Consider the following 22,215-nt stretch of genomic DNA (forward strand, 5'->3'; position numbering starts at 1 on the left):
CCCCGACCACCGATCAGGCGGCTCAGGAAATGTGTTTGATGGATATTGCTGAGGTGACTGTGGATGTAGCTGTTGTAGGGTTGGGAGGACCAGCGGCCGAGGACTTTGGTGGTGGCTGAGACTGAGGTGAGGCGTCGGATGAATTTCGTGATGTGCATAATTGATTTGCCTGAGCAGGGAGAGAAGCTGGCGATTGGTGCAGCGGTTGGCAAGCAGGTAGTTGGATATGAACAAGGAGGTACATAGTAGCTTTTCAGTTGGCAGTTGAGGTCTGTGGTTAAGGGTAAGTGTTTCGGTGTAAGCTGGGGTTCTGCCTTATGTAGGCCGTTTATCAGCATAGTGACGTGGGGATGAGAAACGGAGAGGGCTGGAGCTGCGGAGAGCAGCTTGATGAAGAATTTAATGCCGCTGAATATATTTGGATGGTGGATGGTCTGATTTTTAGAACCGTGTGGGCGTGTGTGATGAAGCTAGTTATTGTTACGATGTCGATGGAGGGGAAAGGGAGGTTGTGAAGGGTATGGAATGACTTGAAATTGCACCATCCGGTGTAGTAAAGATGAAAGGGTTTGGTTTAGCGTAAAGGTAATTTTATTTGAATTGATAGAAGGCTTGATGAAGGTAGGAGAGAGGGGTCGAGGTATTAGGATGTGGGAGAGAGCGGTCGAGGTAATTGGATGAGAGAGTGCAGTCGAGGTAGTTGATGAGGGAGAGAGCGGTCGAGGTAGATAGCGGTCGAGGTAGTTGGATGAGGGAGAGCGGTCGAGGTAGATAGTGGTCGAAGGAGAGAGCGCGAATGGAAAGGGGGGTCAAGTGCTTTGGACGAAATGGAAAGGGGGTCGAGATAGGCTGATGAATGGAAAAGAGGTGGATGTAGGAGAGAGGGGTCGAGTGTGTAGGATGAAGGAAAGAGAGGTCCCGTGCGCTGCGAACGGAAAGGGGGTTCGAAACTGTTGCGCGAAACAAGTTCAAGAGTGTTGCGCGAATGGAAAGGGGGTTTGAGAGCGTGGGACGGTAAAAGAAGGGGGGTCGAGAATCCGAGTCTGGTGCCAAGGATTTGAATTCCAGGGATTAGAAGGGAGAAGCGTGTGCCCCTAAGGAAGTGCAGCGATGGCGACTGGATACGTTTGTAGAGGGCGAAGGAAGGGGAGAGTGAGTTGAGGGGCCAATGGGTGGAGCACCATCTACCGCCGTAGTGGCTTCTGAAACTACTAGAGTGCGGCATTGGTGCATGGCTGGGTGAGCTGGTCGTCGTAAAAGATTCATGACGCCATGTTCGTACTCCATTTTACGGGAGTGGTTGAAGGTGATGTAGACGTGGAGGGAGGGAAGGGGGGTGGCAGGGATGTGAGTGGGAGATGAAGGATAGATGTTGAGGGCTGGTGCGAACAGCGTAGTCAAGGGCGTCTGAGCAGGGGGAGTTGCTGGTGCTTAGTGCAGCGGAGGGGATAAGGTGTAGCTTCCCGGTTGGGAGGGAGGCTTGGGAGGTAGGTGTGTCGGGGATGGTGCCGAGGAATTAGAGGGATGTGATCCTACGCTAGATTTGACTGTGTACTCAACAGGGGGACAAATGTTTTTGTTATTGAGGGAGAGGGATAGAAAAGGAGGAAGTCAGGAAGACCAGCAGTGGATGAGCCCTGGCCTGTGGTGGCATAGGCTGTGTGCGCCTGGTTGGCAGTGGTTGCTGGAAATGGGTAACTGGATGTAGCTGCAGGAGCTACGTTAGCGGGAGTGAAGGTAGAATGAATAGAAGAGGAAAGGATGCTGGGATGAAGTATGTACAGAGATGATTCTGCAGCCTGCGGGTACAGGGAAGAGAGGAATGAGGAAAACAGGTGAGACGGGTGAGACATGTGGGGAGCAGGTACAAGGGGAGATACGACATGCCCTCTGCTGGGGGTGGAGGAGATTGCAGGCTGCGCTGTGACATCATCGGTGTGCCGCGAGTCTGCGGCGGCCGGAGTGGAGTTGGGAGTGGAGGCTGCAAGCAGCGGGAAAAGCCGTCTATTTTAACCGACGGTATGATGCTTTATTGAGAGGTTAGCTGAGGGTATTGGAAGGAAGGAGGAAGATGGAGGGGCTAAGTGACAGAGTGGAGCAGCTGGATGTGAACTATTCAGTCACCCTAAAAAGCTGCTAGCAGTCGGCCACTTAAATGATGCCGTTCTCTTGTCAGTAGTTGATTTTTAAGTGAAGTAGTGGAGTCGTGTTAAACTTTGCGTTGTCGTCGGTCCGGCGGAACGGGATGTGGAGGGAAGATGAGACGGATCCGGGAGTCTCATCTGAGCTGTATCACAGGCTGATACAGAAAAAGAACGATTGACTGACCCAGTAGCTCCAGCTCACTCGCTCTCCCTCCCAGCTCGTAGAGCCCCTCCCTTACCTGAGAAACTCGCATTCTGTGGCGCACACTCTGGGTGACTGACTCAAGTGACTCAAAAACCCGATTCACTTTAGTGAGTGACTCATACAAACGCGAGTCAGTAAAAGGAATCGAGTATACCATCACTATTTCAAATCCTGCACCCCTAGTGTCAAGTTAGCCACATACAGACACAGCAGTACCGGAAAAGTGCCAAATTCACTTCCAAAGTAAAGTCATTAAAACCTAAATCCAATGCACAGGTGTGACTGCTGCCATCAAACCAGATATTACAGTTGCAGTAAGCTATTAAGACAAAATTTGTTTCCATAAGGTCTTCCAAATCACACATTCACTTATGATGATACGCTTTACCTAAAAAACATTATAGCCTATGCTTCAACAACTGCAGGGACACACAAGCGTCTAACTGCTGTGAATGAATATCAGAACTGACTGTATAATCTGTGCAGGATCTATTCTAGGCACATGCCTAGAGCCATTTTGTTACCAGGGGGCCCACACAGAGGAGAAAAGAACTGCCTTCTTTAAATAATGTTTCAGATACATTTAAAAAGAATTGCCAGTCTAAAATTTTGTTTCAGTGGTTATATATTTTTTATACAATAAAACACACGTTTGCTATACTTTCCTTATAAGTGCATGACTAAATAATTGCGTATGGAAAAATAGTCTGCCCAGAGTAATCTGTCCATTTAATCCGGCCCTGTGTATAATCCATAGGCTGAGAGATTTCTTTAAAGTTGGAGCAAGAGTCTAATGCAGGCTTTCTTTACTCAGCCAATATCTTTCAGTGCTCTTTCTGAAAAGCTGAAGGAAATGTATGTTTTAACTGTAAGCTTTAAAAGCTGCAGATACTGAAGCCTGTGTGAAGAAAGAAATTGAAAAAATCCCTTGTGTGTAAGACTTGTGTCAGTGACTAAAATTATCAGTTAATTATTAGCAGGCCGAATACAGTAAAAGAAATGGGCCAAATCTTGAATTAAACATCACTAATACTTCCCTCTGTGCCTACCTCCCTGACCTAGTCGTTGATGAGAGTTTTATTTTGGAAAAACAGTAACCGGAAGCTCGCGCTCTGCCCTGTAACCGTTAGTCGGACTTGACGCCACCCTACAACACGGGGGTCCTCGGACACACACACGGCTGCTGTCAATGAGGAGCAGGTCGCTGGAGAGAAACACGGCGCCGACATTAACCATTAACGTGTCAACAGACCTGTGGAGGATAGCTCGGGGACATATTGTGGATAAAACCCGGAGGACCGCAGCGGGACCGCTCTTTCTCTGTCATGGACTCTCCGGTGTGAGTAGCTGACAGCCGCACTTTCCTCTCTGAGCGTGAGTTGCACGACTGAGCGGTTATCAGGAGCGTTATTTTGAGATGGTTCATATCTGACATTCAGCTCATACTGCCGGGGAAATGATTTGTTTCACCCTCCCTGTGTGTAATGCTCGCCTGACGCTAGCTGTTTTGGGACTGTGCTGCTGTTCAGTAATAACTTTGCAGATGGTAGAGGTGCAACAGGTGACGTGGGCAGGCCCCAGACAAAGGCTCAGACAGCTCAAGTGGTTTACAAAAGTCTGTGGTGAAAATGAGGTAAACAGATGTGAACTTTAGTTACCAGGTGTACTGTGAGTACAGATAATATTCGCACTCTAAAATAAGTTTGATTTGACCTGTGCTATATAATATAGGCTATACTGCTGGTAAGGTATCACAGGAGAGGGATTACTAATGATTTCCTCCCACAATGGACACTAGTCCTGTAAAGGAGTACTGTGTAGTTTTGTAGAGGAAATTTAAACTCCGAATTTTAACATTTACAATATTAATCAGGTAATAATACAAACTCAGAAATATTATTTTGTGCATAAGGTTCCCAGAACAGAAGCTAGAAAGGTGGCAGGGTCCGCCACATATAAACAAAGTAAAATGTTGTGTAATTGCGTCGTTCTTTAAGGTCAGTTTGTTTATTCAGTCATGAAAAACGAAAAGAGTTTGTTTATGTAGTTTGTTGAGGCGTAAAGATCTTCCCCAAAACTACATAGTGCTCCTTTAAACAAGCTGCAAAGGCATAAAGAGGGACCTCAAAGAGGAGCCGAGGTTGTAGAACAACTCCAGTTTCACAGTGGCCAGGCAGATTCGCCCACAGGAACAGTACAAGTTTTTATGGCAGTGAATTTTCCTTCTGGAGTTTCTGAGTTGTGCTCATGAGCTTGTAATTTTATCAAGTGTTACAAGTGTGTCCTTCCCTCCTCTCATGTTCCAGTTGATTCCTGTGTGCAGCAGGTGGCTTCACGTCCTCAGAGACCTGAAATCCAGTCATGCAAGTCAGCCACATCTCATCTGTGAACCAGCACACCACAATAGTTGTGGACTGATGTTTCAGTTCGCAGGATAAACTTTCACTCAATTTGCACTTGAGTAATAAAATGGATTACTCTTCATTAGAACCGGATCTGCATCAGAACTTAATGAGTGTTTCCCCCCCCCCCTTTTTTTTTTTTACATAACCCTGCGAACAATGCAGAGGTCAGAGTATCAGGTGCATACGCTCAGTGGATAGTGTTTTTATGGTTATGTTTATATACATGGATTAAGGATTGCAATTGTTGCAAGTAGCTTATAGTTGCTGAATGGGAGTGTTGGTCTGAAGCAGCTTGGTCAGCATAAAGGACTAACAGGTCAGAGGTCCAGGATTTGGACAATTCCTTGTTAAGTGGTGGTTTTAAACTGATGTAGTTGCAGAAAAAAGGCTTGGGTGACCTTGTTGTTGCGGTTTCTACACCATTACTGCTGACTAAATCATGTACACCTTTAAAACTTGCCTACTCCTGACAAGTACAGACGTATGTTTTAATGTACGATCTTGATCTTTATGATTGTGCTTTTTGTGTGTGATTTATCCACACGAAGGGTGCACGATATACTGAATTTTGGATGGATAAATTATTGACCTGATATCTGGAAATTCAAATTATCGGCTAAATATCGATTACCTTCAGATGTGCATAAAATACAGGTTATTTTTAAAATACAAAAATGTGAAATTGTTGGTTATCTTTATTGCTATCAGCCATGAAATAAAGGCAATTATTAGTTATGGTATCAGCTGACAAAAATCCATATCGTGCATCCTTGATACAGACACTGCAAAACATCAGAAATAATGATAAGAGAAGGTGGATCCAACAGCATCACAAATCAAATCAAATCAGTGCCTAGCCACATTTCTAACCTGTGGAGCATTGCATTTTGGGCTTGTCATCAAGTTTGAAATAAAATAGTGGACTGCAAATGTAGTACACTATCATAGTAAATGGGGAGTGATTTGTGGCACAAGCTGTATTTGCCAAAACGGCAGTCATCTGTTTAGCTTCGTTGGTGCATTGCTGCATTTCGTCTCGGTAAAAGCCCCCAGCTGTCGGTCAGCGAAATAGTGTGAAGCCGATGGCAGGTTTTGTGTCATGCCACAAACAAAAGAGGAATCCACCCAAGCATTGCTCCATAGTGCCACTAGTGGTCAAAAACTCCATAGGGTTCCTTGAACGTGAATTTGATGGGTGGAAAGGAGCAGAATGGAGCAGCACAGTATGCGCAAATGTAATGATATAAGCACTGGTTTCACCTCTGGTCATATTTTGAGACATCTGTGAGATTAAGTACCTTTGGAAATGCAACCTGTTGTCTGATCAGAAGTACAAAGTAACTGACTGTTGACGTTTCCCCCAGAAGCTGACATAGGGAATGCTATGTGATGAACCATAGTCATGTATGGAGCACGGAGGTCACAGATGATGCTAATGGGAACCTTAAGTCTGAAGGCATCCTGCCATGGTTCAAAGCATTTGACATTAAGTTAATTCGAGTACTTGTTTGGCTTCTTCCTCACATGCATATAATCTTTGATTCACAGTGCAGTAATGTCTGTTCCCCTTCATTTGTCTTTCATCATCTTGATTTTTATGTATGGGGCCTTGATGGAAACCCCTTTCTGTTTGCAGATCATAACAGCTCAACAACTTTTTCCTTTGATCTTCCCTTCCTTGCCAACCCTCAAGATGTTAATCTCAAACCATTTCATCTTGCTGTTTCCTACTCATCTGCACAGTGGTACTCGTGGGGCAAAAAAATAGCCGTTGCACAAGCTGTCACTTCCTGGAATGAATGCTTGACTTATAAGGGGGTGTCACTGCACATATCAGCCCAGGGGGAGAAGCGGGACAAAAATACACCAGGGAGCGGAGTGCTACTGGCTGACCAGATGGGCTCCTGTCAGATGAGAAAGGCAAAGTTGAGCTCTGGTATGTCCAAGGATTTTCAACAGGTAGCAGGATGACTGAAATAAATCCTGGAAGGAAGCTGCAGGTTAAGTCTAGTCAAGTCTCGTCAGTGTTTCCCCTGTATTTGAATTATGAACGCCACTGCTAAAATCTCACATGATCATTAATATCAGTGGGCTAACACTTACATGCTGTGCGAGCATGATAACCTTTGGTGTCCTAGCTCCCTCTCCTCAATCTTGAGAGGACGTGTACATGAAAGTACTGCTATAGGTGTAGCATAGCTCCTTCAAGGAACAGGGCGATGTTTAATGTGTAAGCATAGAGAGTGTGTGTTTGAGTGAGTGTGAGAGAGTGAGCGGCAGAAAAGTGACTGTGAGTTTGAGCAGAGCAGATTGAATGGTTATCAGTAAGTTGAAAATCTGGCATTGAATGTACAGGTTACAGTCACTAAATGCTGCAGCTGCTCAGGGAAAGTCTCCCTTTGTTGTGTCCCCATCAGCTGAAGAAGTGAAGGGCGTTAACCCTGTCAGACATCTCCCCTGTGCTCCCGACCAGGGTCTGGAAACTGAGCAGTTACTAACAGTACGTTTTTTGGCTGCTATGGAACGTTGGATAAATTTCTAGGAAGTAATGTTAATTGCCTGACTTTGTTGTATGTCATTACTACTTACGTAGGAGTTAGTGGATTCCAAACAGAACATAATAAACTTTCTCTCACTTTAATGACGCTTACTTTTAGTAGATATTGAATGTATTGTTGCTTTCGAAGGTGGGAACTACTCGATTTCATTTACTATTTCAAACTATTAACATTAAAGTATGACTATTAGGGGTGTCACGATTCTCCAAATCCTCGATTCGATTTGATTTTCGATTTTAGGGTCATGATTCGATTCGATTCGATTCTCGATTTTTTTCTTTTTCTTACAGCACAGACGCCTATGCTATTTTCAAACTAGTCTAGTCTACGATCATTGGTTTTATTCATCAAATTTTGTACAGTAAATCTTATTTCAAAAGTTGGGCTACATGTAAGTGATGCAATTTCCATAATGTATCACATTAGGCACTAATGGTCAAATTTAAATTATTTATTTGCAATATAAAGGTAACAATCTTGTTTTCAACAACAAAAACAAACAACAATGAGAGGTCACAGAGGTGCCTGGCTGCCATCTAGTGACTCTTTTTGGTTACAGCAAACTACTTTTAAAATGACAAAGGTGCAATAAAACAAAATAAATAAAAAATATAACAGTCATGTCCAAAGTCATGGACAATTAGAGCCTTAACAAACTTTATCATAACAGTTGAACATAAAAAATAAGTAGTTTGGACTTTTTTGTCCCCTGAGAATGACAACTGTCATTTTTACATTCTTGTTTCAAGTTTCTTTCTTTAACAAAGATATGTTGTTATCTTTATCTGGAGAGAGAGATGCTCTTTGAGCCATCAAAGGCTATGGCCAGACAAGACAACTGTTATTTTTACATTTTCAAGTTTTTCTTTAAGAAGATGAGAATGTCCACATTCTCTGGAGAAAGGTTTATGTTTAAATCCCGTGTTTTCCACCACCGAGTAAGGCTGCAGGTCTGCTGCTATAAATAGCCCTATAGCGCTAGTTATAGCTTTTGCGCGAGCTGAGGTCTGTGGAAGTTTTATTGCAAACGAGGATTGAATAGTTGGCTGGACCAGTGATGGTGCTTTCCCAGCTGTCAAATCTACATCTTTGTGATGCCGGCGAATGTGTCCTGCCATGTTCGTAGTGGTTCCCGTGGCCGGGTATGGTACACGCGCATAGCATATCTTACACACTGTGGTCTTCTTGTCAACAACGCGAACGTCGTCGACATAACTCACCGGGAACGCAAAGTATTTCCATACATGTGATTTAAGAGAAGCAGGAGCTGCTTCAAGCTCCGGTGCCGCGTCTCCTCCTTTATCTGCACTCGCCATCGTGTCATAACCTGCAGGATAGGTAACTAGCGGCGTCGGCTACAATGTGCTGCGTCATTTGCGTAACTTTGCGTAGTGTGCGTAGCTTTGTACACGGGGAGGGGGGGGATCGTCGATCCTCTCTTTGACTTTGATGCTCGAGATCGTGACGTAATTTCGATCGATTTCGATAAAAAATCGAAATCGTGACACCCCTAATGACTATGATTGTGCCGTGAGGAACACATTTTATTGGTATCACTAAAATTGGTATATCTGCCTCATTGTATGAACTTACCAGCCATTTTTCTTTATGTATAAATGCTCCTCTTTTGCATTAAAGTTCAAGGGTTTAGGGTGTGCAAGTTTGATTTGTCTGGAAACATTAAGACCCTTGTGGGCAGCTGTACATCAGTAGTCCTAATGCCTCTTAGCCTATAAAATCCTGTATTTCTCGAGGACACAAGGGTCTAAATCCCACCCTATAAGGTGGGATCTTAAATTTAATCTAAAAATAAAGTCTAGACAGTCATTGCTAGGCTCTAGCACAACCACTTCTGAGTGCTGAACAATTAAGTAATACATTCAGGACAGTTTTTGTTCAGTTAACCATTACATCAACGAACTCTATCCATTGTAAGTTAAGATACTGCAGAGCTGTTGTATCTGCAGATGCTGGCAATGAGCTCATAGAAGCAAGGGGTTGGCTTCTAAATTAAGACAGCCATATGCTCATTGCAATTGTGTCATTCAGTTGCTGTGCAATGTGGGGATACTTTATGGGATATAATGCCACAACCGCTTGCAAGCTGTAGGCCTAATCCATCCCCAAACCTCTACAGTGTGTCATGTTAATACTGTAAGGATTAAGGGTTTGATTTCAGGGCTCACATGCAGCAATTAAAGCCTATCTCAGTACAAGCAAACATATGGCGTGTATTATTCAAGCCAAGCTACTCTAGTTTGTGTTGTGAGAGAGGTGGAGTAAGGCCTGACTCATATTCTCTCTTAGTAGGCCCGTGAAATTAAAGTTCTACACTGGAACAAAAGCAATATTCTAATTTACAGACACTAAGTGGATTGTGTTAATAAAATCTTATAATTTTACAAAATTCTCTATAGTGTACTTCTCCTTTTTGTCCCCCAAGTGGCACAAAATCTATTGATACCATTGATACCATTTATACAGAGTATAAATTCTCCAGTTCCAATTGTTTTTTGTTTTTTTTTTTATTAAAGGAGCTCTGTGGAACTTCTGTGTTGTGCCGGCAGCAGGTCGTTTATGTTATTAGACTCCATTTCTAATCTAACGTTAGCTACTGTTGCTCTCTGTTAGCGGAGCGGAGAGGGGCACTGAGACGAGGCACTTGAGAACGTGCATGAAGTCACATCCTTTGGACTGTCCAGCAGCATTAAACAACTTAAATCGTCCACTGGCTTTTATAGGCAACCGAGAGAGATGGGGAAGGTCTCATTTTTCACATAGGTTCACATATGGCCAATTAAAGAAGTGGTTAATACATGCAGCAAATTGTTATAGCGCCCTTTTAAATAAGCAGTTTCTACAGAGGACCGCTGTATTATATCCAGCCTCTTATTCAGTTCATTCATCTCGTCCATTAAAATCTTCTCATTTATCAATATTTTTTACATCTTTTTTATGTTGTGTCCTCTCAATGCACACTTAAGGGACTCTCAGATGTTGTGTGGGTCAAATAAATTTTCATTATTATTATTATTGTTGGGAAAAAAAATCTTTATTTTACTTCAATAAACAGAATCATTTAAAAGTGTTGAATTGAATTTTGGAGGATGTTCAGCTGTAATGACTTGAACAGTCAAAGTAGCATGATCAGATCATAGGCGGTCACCAATAACACATTTTGATACCAAGGGAACAAAAGGAAGTTGGGCAATAATTGATACAACTTGCTTGTTTCCCTCTATGTCATTTATATCGATTTGAGTCTGGATTTTATAGCCTCCAAAATGTCCACTAAATTTAAGGAGGCGTTAAGCTCTTGAATTTCGCAAAGAGCCTCAGGATAATTGTTACACAAATAAGTATCTGCACAGTCTTTGCTTATATTTAAAACTGTAAAAATCTCCAACTATGAAATTTGGTTAAGAGGAGATTACATCATGGATTTCCTCAAAAAGTTTGGATTGTCTTCATTTGGAGCATAAATATTGTATTTATTCACCAGTTATCTAGTTTTACATCTAAAATCGTCATCAGACTGAACTGTGTTGCTGCGGTTGATAATTTGTTAAACAAACTACCCTGCTATTACTAAGGCCATGATGGAAGTACATATCCCCTTCAATCTGATTACCATCTTCACTCGTTTTTGGAGTTAGAGTTTGTTTCTTGCACACAAATCATTTTAATATTTTCCTTTTTTGTAAGTTGTTATACTATCACATGTCAGACATGACCTAAGGAGAAATATGAAGACCTTTCTTTCTCTCTTGGTAAGGATCCTAAGTAACAACTTCAAAAACATGAAACAGTCACACGCCTGTATTTGCTAAGCCATTTAATTAATTAAGGCGGGAGCATTAATGCTGTCTCATCCCCTTCCTATGTGCTAATTATCAATCAGTCAGCTTAATCCACAAGGAATCAGACTTCAGAAAGCTTTACTAGTTAAACATGAGCAAAATTATCAAAAATTAGCATATTTGTAACTCATTCTATTAACTAACAGTTAACATTAAATGTTAAGGCAGTGGTCACTTGTATTTTTATGATGAAATAACATAATATTTTTGGAGTATTAAGATGTACAGAAGAGTTGTATCCTTGATGATAGCTGGGATATTTTTGATCAGAGCAATCTTCAGATAAGGGCCACATGTAGCTGTATTGGCAGTCCTTGTCGGCACCTCTGCATGTAGAGGTACATATGTGCAGGACAGGAGCTACAAGGGTGGAAGATTATAGAAAAGGTCAATCACATGGTGGTCCACATAATGGATGTAAGTGGCTAACTATTCAGTTTTCAGCTTCTTTTAGCAACAAATCTGTAATTCCCTATCAATACAAACAATCGTTAGCGTTAGTAAATATGTGGTGACAGAACTGATGTCAGCAATGCCAATTTAGGTCTTGTAACTACACATCTCCTTTTACAGTCATAGTAGTTTTATTGGTGTTTACCAGATGTTTGGACACTCCTCCAGGCTTAGTTACAACCTTTGTACTAAAGGTAAGACTCAGCACTTTGCCCTTGTTAGTAAAACTGCGTCAAAGAAAGTGTGATAGGGTAAATCCTTAAAAGGAATCTTTAACCCCAGCTCAGAAATTTGACGAGTTGTTGAACGCAGACATTGTTATCTTGGTCCCTATATATCTGTGAGGTCTGATTATAAACTGCTGTTAATCCACATCAGGAGTGCTTGGAGACGGTATCATTCTTGACTTCATGGTATGTAAACAGAAGTGTCTTTACATTGAGTGTGTTTGGAGTCAAGTTAGGCTTGTTTCTTCTGGGTAGCCAGAATCGGGTATTTCTGTATTTTAATCTCAAATTCAACCATAAATGAATAATTGCCTTTGGTCAAGAATTAAAAAAAAATCGTATTGTTTGTAAAAGTCAATTCATGGTTTACCTGATTATTTTGCTCTCTCTTCCATGGCACATTTCTTGGTGAGAAATGTGCGACTGTGTTGTTATAAAATTGCGTATAAGAGGTCGTAAAAATATCAGTTTTACACAATTGCTCAACACCTCATAGTATAAAACATATTCGTGAATGCACCGTAACCTAGTGATTTAGTTTAGTGTTGATGTCAGATTTTTTTGAAATATCGATTTTTGACCCAATAGCAAATGTAATCAGTTTTTTGACCAATCTTTGACTGTTCAGTGTTTTATCCATGTGTAGAATTCCAAAGGCACAATGTTGTCTCCACTAGGTCAACATTTTTGAAGAACTGCAGGTGCCCCCCGAATCATATCACTTTTTCTTTTTACTATTAGTATGTACTGCAGCTACCCTTACAAAGTACATACTGTTGCATGCAGTAGGAGTACAAAGAACGTAGTACTTGGACTAAAATGTGCTTTCATCTGTCATTGTAGCATCTGTCATTCTGTCAATGAGCTGTCATCTGTAGGCTGTCAAATGTTTGTGCTTTCTTGGCTTTGTTGCGTATCTTCTGCTGCTGGGGGGGGGCAAAATGCAACCAGATGTAGTATGACTTCCTGGTATTTTTGGCATACTGCATTTCATATTGGGAAAACACTAAATCTTTAAATACATGTAGTATGGGCATTGGATCACAGGGTGCATATCAGGTCAAACCGGGGTTTTTGTGACGCTGTCATGGGAATGTATTTGTGTTTCTTGTTCACACAAGAACAGGTCTGTCTTTGTAAGATTTTCCCACTGCTCCTGGCCATGGCAAATAAGAAGAGATGTTGACATGTCCTGAATATCTTATGCCTAGTCTGTGAAGACGTTGGGATGTTCTTGATTTTGGAAATAAGGGAAATGTGTCTGTAGATGTAATAGTTAAAGCCAGTTATTGTAATTTTTACATTGTTGTTTATGTATGAATTAAAAAGACAAGCGAGAATGTATTAAGCTAAGCTAGCTTGTTGTCTCCGTGCTCTTGCTTTGTTCAATAATTAGTGTTTCCCATACATATAGTTTACTTGGGCGGGACCCCTTTAAACATTTTGTACAGTTTTGTACAAACTTTTAATGGCACCTGGTTGTTGCTGAGCTGTTGGTTTTGATCATCTACCTAATTAACAAGCTTCCTCCACACACGCCTAACCTGCTGTTATGACAACAGACTCGCGGGTGAAAAAATCCTGAGAGCAAGGTGTGTTTTTCTTCAACTTTATCAAAAATTAACTGCTGATGAAGAAAGCAGATAACTTTGCTGGCAGAGAGATAAAAGAGAGGAGAGAGAAACAGAAAGTAGAGTCAAGCCAGTGTGCATGCACTGAGGTGGACAATTAAAGCAACACTATTTAATTAAGGTAATTTAGGCAAACTCTTATAGCTATTCTGAAGAACGGTGTTTTTTGAGTCTCGTTCTCAGGTTGGTAAATATCAGACTTGCTCAGACCCTGCTTTCCCTCCCTGTGTGATTCCAGAGTGATTTTCATGCATTTGAATTTTGGCTCATCAGTGGTTTCAATGACTCTCATATTTACATCTGATGAACCAGACAAGAGATGCAAATCTTTCTGCCCCTTCCTCCTTCCTTAATCATATGAACTGCATTCAGACTCTCAAAAAGAGACCAGGATACAAACCAGTCAGCTGGTCAGACTTTTCCCATGCTTATAGCCCTTTGTACAATAGCAAAGGGCTGTAGACCTTTGCCTTTTTTGTGCCTTAATGCACACTGTAAAATATAACCTTTTAAAAAGCAAGACAACATCTGGGACAGTGTGGTCTTTACTTAAATAATTAAGATTTGAAATAAATAAATACATTCAACGCAGTCAGGTGTCATATCATACCAGAGGACAAACTATTAGAAAAACATTTCAGTACATTCCCAGAACAGTCAAAAACACAACCCACTGAGTGGTATGTCCATCTATTGAGGTGTATAAAGGATTTGTGTTTGTGTCTGAGTGAAGGCTTTAGGTGTCAGTCATTTGAAAGAAGAGTCTGTCAGGAATTTGATTTTCAAAGTCCAAACCCCAGAATATGAGCAAATCCAGGTGGGGCTTGCTGGGTTTTATAAAGGCTTTATAGTCCACAACAGCCAGGCTAGTTGAGGTCAGCCTTAAAACACAGTATGTGTGGCCACCTCTTTTTTATGGTGCGTTGTCGTCCCTATTGATGGGAGAAATAGGAAGGAAGAAGTCATCACCCTGCTGCTAACTGGAGTTCAAGCATGGACGGTGTGAAACTGGAAATGGGATATGACTGTATTATACCCCGGGGAAGCTTTGCTGTAAAACTCAGCTGTTCCTGTATGGCTTTGTTTTATTTTGCCTTCGTGTTCAAAATTGTTTTCACTGTGGATATCTGCAGGGCTTTGATCCCTCAGTTGCACAGAGCACTTGTGCAGTACATGTTTATTTGATAGTCATGAGTTATGTTGCCTGTCTGCCTAGAATCTCTGAAATATTCTGGTACTTGAAGGTGTCATGGAAATTTAAACTTGACATGACTGTTGTGCCTGCTAATATTAGCAAGTTTTACAAATGGGTCATTTTGCACCAGTGAAGTACTTGTTACCAAGTGGAATTATAGTGCAAGTGTGAGTCATTGACCGAAGTCATAAAACTCAGCTGTCCCCTCAAGACATCAGGCATGTTAAGACTTCTTACATGATAGTCTAGTCTAGCTGCTGTACTAAAACATGGGGTCCTGTACAGTTACAGCCACTAAACCACTGTGGAACCTGTGAGCTGTTTACACAACAACAGCTAGGGGTGTAAATCACAAGTTTCATCACAATATGATACTGTATATCGATTCTGTGGACAATGATACAATATTTGCAGATACCAAAAAGTCTTGGGTGAAGTATGGTTGTCCACAAAACATCTCTGGAGGTTCACAGCAAAACAGCGTTGCAGCATTCTTCTTAAACAACTGAAGTAGATGGAGACCCCACAACCCAATGTAAAATCTTCTAAAACAGAAAAACGTGTGACGTTAATGACCCACTTCACTGTGCTGTGGTCTCCCACCCAGGGAATAACAAATATGTAGCTGATGAGCAGTTTGCTCCCTCTTAGAGCCCCATATCTGTGGGTGTGTCACCCTCAGCCATGGACCAGCCTGATGTGGCTTGTAGATATTCACGCAAAAGTTTCCCCTCCGGAAAGGCTGTTGACAGCACGAGCAGTTAGTGACTTTGTCTGTTTTTTTAAATTGTAATTTGTTAGAAATGTTTTATTCAAAAAGAAAAAAAAAAAAAAAACATAAAGAAAGAAAGCCATCATGGCAGAAAGTGCAGTTTAAGCAACAATGGGCACAAAATATTGAATTATTTCAAACTTATTTATTGTTAACAGGAAAAAGCTAAAAAAGAAGGAAAATGTATGTGTGCTGGAAGCTGAACTTTTACATTTTACATTACAAGTGGTAAAGTAGTTGGAATTTAAATTTATGTGGGAGTGTGTGTACTGTAAGCAGTTTAAATGTCAGTTGGTGTGTGTTCACCGACAGCAGTGGAAAACGTTAGCTGCATTGTAAGATGTGAAGTTGAATCATTATTTAACAATATTAGAACAGTTTTATGAAACAAATGGTCTACTTTGGCAACTAAAATAGGATGCTAATTGTTTTCTTCTCATGAAAACATCTGTACAAACAGCACAATTATTTGGATTGAACTGTAATCATTCAGACGGATTTGTGTAATTTATTGAGGCCCATTGTCATTGTAGCTTATTCATAAGCAGATATTGTTCCTTATTCATTTAAAAAACGATGCAGCTGAGTTGTGTGTGGCGTGTTTCAAGGCCCACACTTGAGCTTGCTGACATTCCAGCTGTTCATATTTCCTGTTTTCAGCAGAAATTGCTGCTGCTGGAGCTAATCAGCATCACATTCAGGAGCACCGTTTCTTTTGGCCAAGTCTACACTCTTTGTGATCCAATTTAAATTCCATACGTTTCAAAACTAAAGAATCTGCAACGATGTTCTCTCTACCGAACACTCCCTTTCTGTCTGCCTGTCCGTCTGTCTGTCTGTAGAGCCCTCTCTACACAATTTCCTTCATTCTCTTGTCTCTCTCACACTGTTTTTTTTGTTTTTTTCCTCTCTCTCTCTTGGCATCTAGTCTGTCTGGGCAGGAACTTGTTGACTCAGCTTTGATCCCCCTCTCAGACTTTCACACACATTTACAGGTCATTGCCTCTACATAGCTACAGTTTTGTTATGTTGTAAGTGATGTACTCATCGAACCAAGTCTTGTGACCAACCGAGCGCCTTGACAATAATCTCTCTGCTTTGCTATTGTCTGAGTTAAAAAAAACAAAAACAAAATGAGAACACAAATGTGTTGCTGCTGGCAAATCTGTCTCTGAGGATTGTAAACAGACAGCACAATGGAGAAGCCAACAGCTATCTGTTAGTGATCTCTATTAGTGATCTGCTGTATCCCAACACGGCTCCTCCATTACATTTATTTTGATGTCAGTTGCAAAAATTTCTGATGGGCAAAAGAACTCTTAATAGAATTTCAGTTTCTGTTCGGATCCTACTCCATTAAAATGTGAAGTTTCACCTCTAATATTATTTGTTTCAGTTCAGGAAAAGTTAGGCGGTTATAGTAACACACCGCACACATTTTAAAGGTGTAATTTGCAAAATATGTCCAGAATTCTAAGGTAACTAGAAATATAGAATATAGCATATTACCAGAGTAACGGACATTTGCCACTCTTTGCTTGCTATGCTTGGCTGTGGCTAGCTACTGTTAGCTAATAAGCTAATGGCTCAGTTGGCTGTGGGGCCAGTCATGCTCGAGTTTGCCTGGACTGAGACCTCAGATCACAGATCACGTAATTCATTCACATCTTACTCTGGGAATCGATGATTTATTTTGACCAAAGCAGAGGTGACTTTAGAAAGACAAACCAAGACTGTTTTAGTGAGTTTTGTTTATTGAATTACAATGAAGTATGTTTTAGGGTGAGTTAACAAGGCAGCCAAGCTCGTCTTTGTTCGGTAAAAGAGAGAAGCCTGAATTAAGAACGTGTACAGTTGTATTCTCTGGTTGGTAAGAAAAATAGATGCGAGAATACTTCTTTTCTTGACATTTTGCTCAGTTATTACACTAAAAGCTGAGAGAGCTTGTGAAACATGACTTCAGTTGGTATATATCTCACAGCTTAACTAGCTTCTTGCGGTACATTGTGGTATTACAAGACAGGGTGGGCTGGGCTAGCTGTTTAGCAATTGTGGAGCTACTCAAACTTCAAGACAACTGACATATTTCTGACATGCCAGAAATCCAACTGATTGTCCGACATGTAGATCATTAATAGTTGATACAACATAAAACAAGCGTCCTGAATCCTGTCAAACTAAAGGCCAGCTTTATGAACATGCTTTCTGGTTAAGTTCAGGAATTGTACTCTGATCTGTAATCCTTACAACAAGATGGCATTGACGTATCCTGCCACATGTACATGGTTATCAACGATGTAATGTCATCCCTAAACAGAGGAAGTGCTCACAAGGCAGACTGCATCTGTTCATTGTTATTTTGGAATCAACCTCTCAGTGTTGAAACAGACACATTAGTCAAAGTGTAGGAATGTGATGAAGAAAACAGTTTTAGAGATGATCTGCCTGTGTTGCAGCTCTTTGGCACAGATTCAGAAAAGACAAATGGATCCCAAAAGATCATTCAGTGTTTGAAATATTTCTTTTTATAAACCAGGAAACAGTCCAGACTCTTGCCGTGTTGCATTCCAGTTTCATATTGAGTTGATGGAACACATTTTAGGTCATTCACAGGTTATGGCATAAGCCAGTTCCCTGAAGTCAAAAGAAACAGTAGGGGTCATTTTAAATGGTTCTGACTGTAGCTCACTAGGTCAAAGTCAGAGGTGAATGTAATGTATGTGCCCTGTATGTATTGTTTTGTTCACACTGGCTCCAGGAAATGAAAAGTGTTACATATAACACCTTTTCCAGTTGTATGCAAAAGAAAACTCTGACAGGCTGCATGTTTGTAATGATATGTCTCCATTGTGAATGAAGTGTCTCTTTGTCTGTAGCCCAGTGACATATTTCTCCTGCTCTACTTGTCACCTGTACGCTCCAGTTCCTTGTAGCTCAGACGACTGGCAACCTGATTCCATACTGTGTAATGTTCTAAACATTACCCTCAACTTCCCTTTGTGACTTGGGTGACTTCTGACATCCTGGGTGACTTGGAGCTCATTATAAAATTTTATTTCACGTATGTAGGCTTGGCATCAGATATTGTGCAGTTTTCCCTCTGTGAAAGGATTCAGTTCTCTGTAATTATTGACTGTAGAGTTCTTGGCTTTAAGCCCTTGAAGGTTGACTGGGCTCTCTCACTTTGTCCACAGCTGATGTGTCTCACTGTTTAAATTAGCCAACTGAATTAGCCATTTTATCAGTCTAAAGCCTGAATGATCCCTTTGTGTCACTTAATCAATCCCAATACTGATAAATGTAAGCTTCAGTGTTGTGATTTATCCACAGTTCTTGGTAAATGTACGTACAGTTCAATCATTTTGATTGAACAGTGCATTCAGGTATTACCATGGATTCATTCTGTATCCATTTTGCTAATGGATTACTTGTTTAAAGGTTTAGTACAAAGGATTGAGGAGGATCTATTGGCAGAAATTAAATATAATCTTCATAATTAAGACATAGAAACTAAGAATTGTTGTTTTTATTACCTTAGAATCAGCCCTTTATATCTACAGATGGAGCAGGCCATAATGCACTACTATATTCTTACAGTAGCCCAGAATGGACAAACCAAGCACTGGCTCTAGAGAGAGCCTTTTGGGATTTTTGCATTATAAGTGGCCACAGTATGGGAGGGTTAGGCATGGGGTGTTCAGTTGGGTGGTTACACACTGGACCTTTAATTAATTTAATAAGCAAATAAGGCGTTTGGACTTAGCTAGCCTAGCTTAGCATAAAGTCTGGAAGCAAGAGGAAATGGCCAGCCTCGTGTAAGGATTAAACAAACCAGGTACCACATGTACATTCATTTTATATTTTTTGGTTGATGTATTATTTGTTTTAGACAGGACCAGCCAACTATAGCTGTTTTCTACTGTCTCCAATCTGTGTGTTCAGATAAGCTAAGCACATCCTGACTACAGCTTTGGACATACAATTCTCACCGACTGTTTTTTATGTCCATTGTGTATGAGAGTCGCACTGCCACTAAAATTACCTTTGCTTCCACTTCGAACACACATTTCTGTATCAGTAGGTGGGCAGGTTCACTGATCTTAACAGTGACACCTGACCTTTAACATCTAATGGGACTGTATCTTTGCGTCCATATAAATATCCTCAAGTGCTGTTGGCGTCCTGTTACTTTTGAAAGCTTCTTGTGTTGCAGTTTACATCTTCATTGTGGACACTTGAAGCTTTTGAAATAGCTGACTTGATTAACAAGTCATCCATTCAGTGTTCATAAATAGATATATGTAATGTGAATGTTCAGTGTTAATAGGCTTGCATGAGTGATAGGAATAGGCATGTACAGTGCACCCTAAAATTAAAGGGAGTCATGCCCAGGAAGCTGTAAGTTGGTAATTGAGATGTTGTGTAATCACTTAAAGGGTCATGCAGTCATGGGAGCGCTAACGATCAGACTGTGGGATGAGGACTGAACGTAGGGGGCGCGACCAAAATACATTGGTTCTATGGAGTACCAATTAATGTTTAAACAAATGGTACCAACAGTTGGTACCTGAGAGCACATCTTTAGAGAGAAAGAGAGAGAGAGACGTCACTCCTGCAACACTCGCTGCAATGTTTGTAATGCAAGATACAAATCTGACCATGGCAACACGTCTAACTTGAGGAAACACCTGGTCAAACATAAAAAATATTAAAAGCCAAAAACTGGACTGTGTTTGCAGCAGCTACAGCTAACGTTAGCTTGCCTGCAGAGTTGAGCCCTTTTTGACACGCACGCACGCACACACACACACACGCACACACGCACACACACACACACAATTTGGAAGGAGATACCACTTAACAGGAAGTTAAATGCTTCCTGTGCCATGACTTCCTGAGTGACCCTGCCAGATGTGGTTACATACAGTACAGTACCAAAAGGCTGTGATCTCTCCCATAGCTTTCTGGCACTGTGTACATCAGTACACACTTAACTGTATTTTTCTCTTGACCTGATGGGTCAGGGGGAGTTGCAGTAAATCATGTCTGGTCATCAGAGCCAGACACAAGTGGGGCAGTCAGTCTCTGAGCTGATATCAGGGTGTCATTTCCAAATACATTTCCCTGAATTTCCCTGTTTTCAGCTCATTGTGTCCCATGTAGCCAAACAAATTGATATGCTGATATTTCCCCTAAAGCTGATACAGTTTAATGTTGGAGTGAAGTCCAGTTTTTGATCTGTAGTTCAGGCAACAAGGAACAAAGCTTTGGTAACATTTTATCCAGGCAAGAAATAGCCTGAAAGGGTTGTGAGTGTATATGTATATGTGTGTGTGTGAGGGAGTTTGTGTGTGTGTGTGTCTGTAGGGGGTGATAGTAATTGAGAGGCTACTGTCTGCTGCCAAATTATTTGGAATCAGAGATCTGAGACCCCCTCTGGGCCACTCAAGGACTTAAAGGGAAAGTGTGTTTCTTGGGGAGTGGGGTGTGTGCGTGCAGTGGGCTATGTGACTGGCACAAAATAAAAGGCTAACCAGGTGTTGTCCATGTGCAGCTTGCACTTTCTCTTGCCATGACGCACAAGCTGTTTGCATACGGAGTACATCCACAGGTTAACAGGTGATTTTGTTTCAGGCCTGTTGGACAGCAAGTGTGTGATGCATGTGTTTAACTTGGTCTGCGTGTGTGTGTGTGTGAGAGAGAGAAAGAGAGAGAGAAACAGTATCTGTCTCCCAGCTTCTGCAGGACAGCAGATTCCATGACTGTAATAGTGAGAATAATGCTGAGAGGCTTCCAGCGATCGGGATCTGATACGTAACTTTGAAAGTGATGTTGTCCATGAAACTCCTGGCAGAAGCTTCAGATAACCTGAGTCTGTTGTTGGGTAGATCTTGGGATATAGTATGGAGCCATTGGTTGAAGTTTAGGGAAAGCATTGTATTCAGACCACCTTTTTTTGAAGAAAATGTGTGGTCATATACACTGAAAATAGTCTTCAAATGTTAAGTGTCTGAATGTGAAAAGTTGTATGCAGTTGGGTTTTAAGTTGAAGGACTGAAGCAGATGAAATGTCAGTTGTATTTACAGCACTGACAGGGTTTGAGGCGCCTCTTAGTTAGGTAAGGGCCAGCACACCAAACTGACATCAAAGAACTGGCAGCAACAAAGGCCAACTGTTGTGTTGCCTCACCTCGCCTGTGTCTCAGCCAAAAAGCTTCACTTGAACACGCCGCTAAGACTACAGCTGACTGCCATCTAGCTTGTACATTCTGCACGACTGAGAGAAAAAAACCTTTCCATACTACCAGGTAGCTGTAGTCTGTATTCGTCATTCAAAAAGGTGAACCAGAACAGGACTGCAGATATACAAACTGTTGTTATGATAAAGCACCGTTTTTTGATACCATTCTTGCGTATATAGCCACTTCTAATCAAGAATACGTTTGATAAAAAGTTGCAGATGGCACTCGTGAAAAGGCGGAGGTGAAAAATAAAGAGAAATCGCTAAATGGGTGAAATCATGGATACTACAGGGACAGGCTCAAGGGGATTTCCCTTTTTTTTCTCCTTTCCTTTTCTCTTCTCGTGCACTGATTTGCTTCACTTCAACAGCCAATCAGAATGATTTGTATTCACTGACGGGCTCAGCTGCCGATTCAACATGCACAGTCAGCCAAAAAGCCATCGACAATGGCCGACCAGTGCCAGCAGTGCGGGACACACTGCAACAACCAGGGTCACAGATGCTCACCAGCCGGCCCCAAC

The 22,215-nt window shown here is 41.4% G+C and overlaps 1 protein-coding gene across 2 annotated transcripts in view; it reads left to right on the forward strand.

Annotated features, from left to right (window-relative positions):
* Positions 1–3,563: 3,563 nt before the first annotated feature.
* mical2b (microtubule associated monooxygenase, calponin and LIM domain containing 2b) overlaps positions 3,564–22,215 on the forward strand; it is a 71,206-nt gene continuing 52,554 nt past the window's right edge. The window contains exon 1 of one of the 2 annotated variants that reach the window (XM_073471497.1): positions 3,564–3,723. The gene's annotated coding sequence lies outside the window, so the exon portion shown is untranslated. The remainder of the gene's footprint in view (positions 3,724–22,215) is intronic. The other variant, XM_073471498.1, reaches the window with a different exon arrangement.

This window comes from Pagrus major, chromosome 8 (genome assembly GCF_040436345.1).
Source record: "Pagrus major chromosome 8, Pma_NU_1.0".
Classification (NCBI taxonomy): Eukaryota; Metazoa; Chordata; class Actinopteri; order Spariformes; family Sparidae; genus Pagrus; species Pagrus major.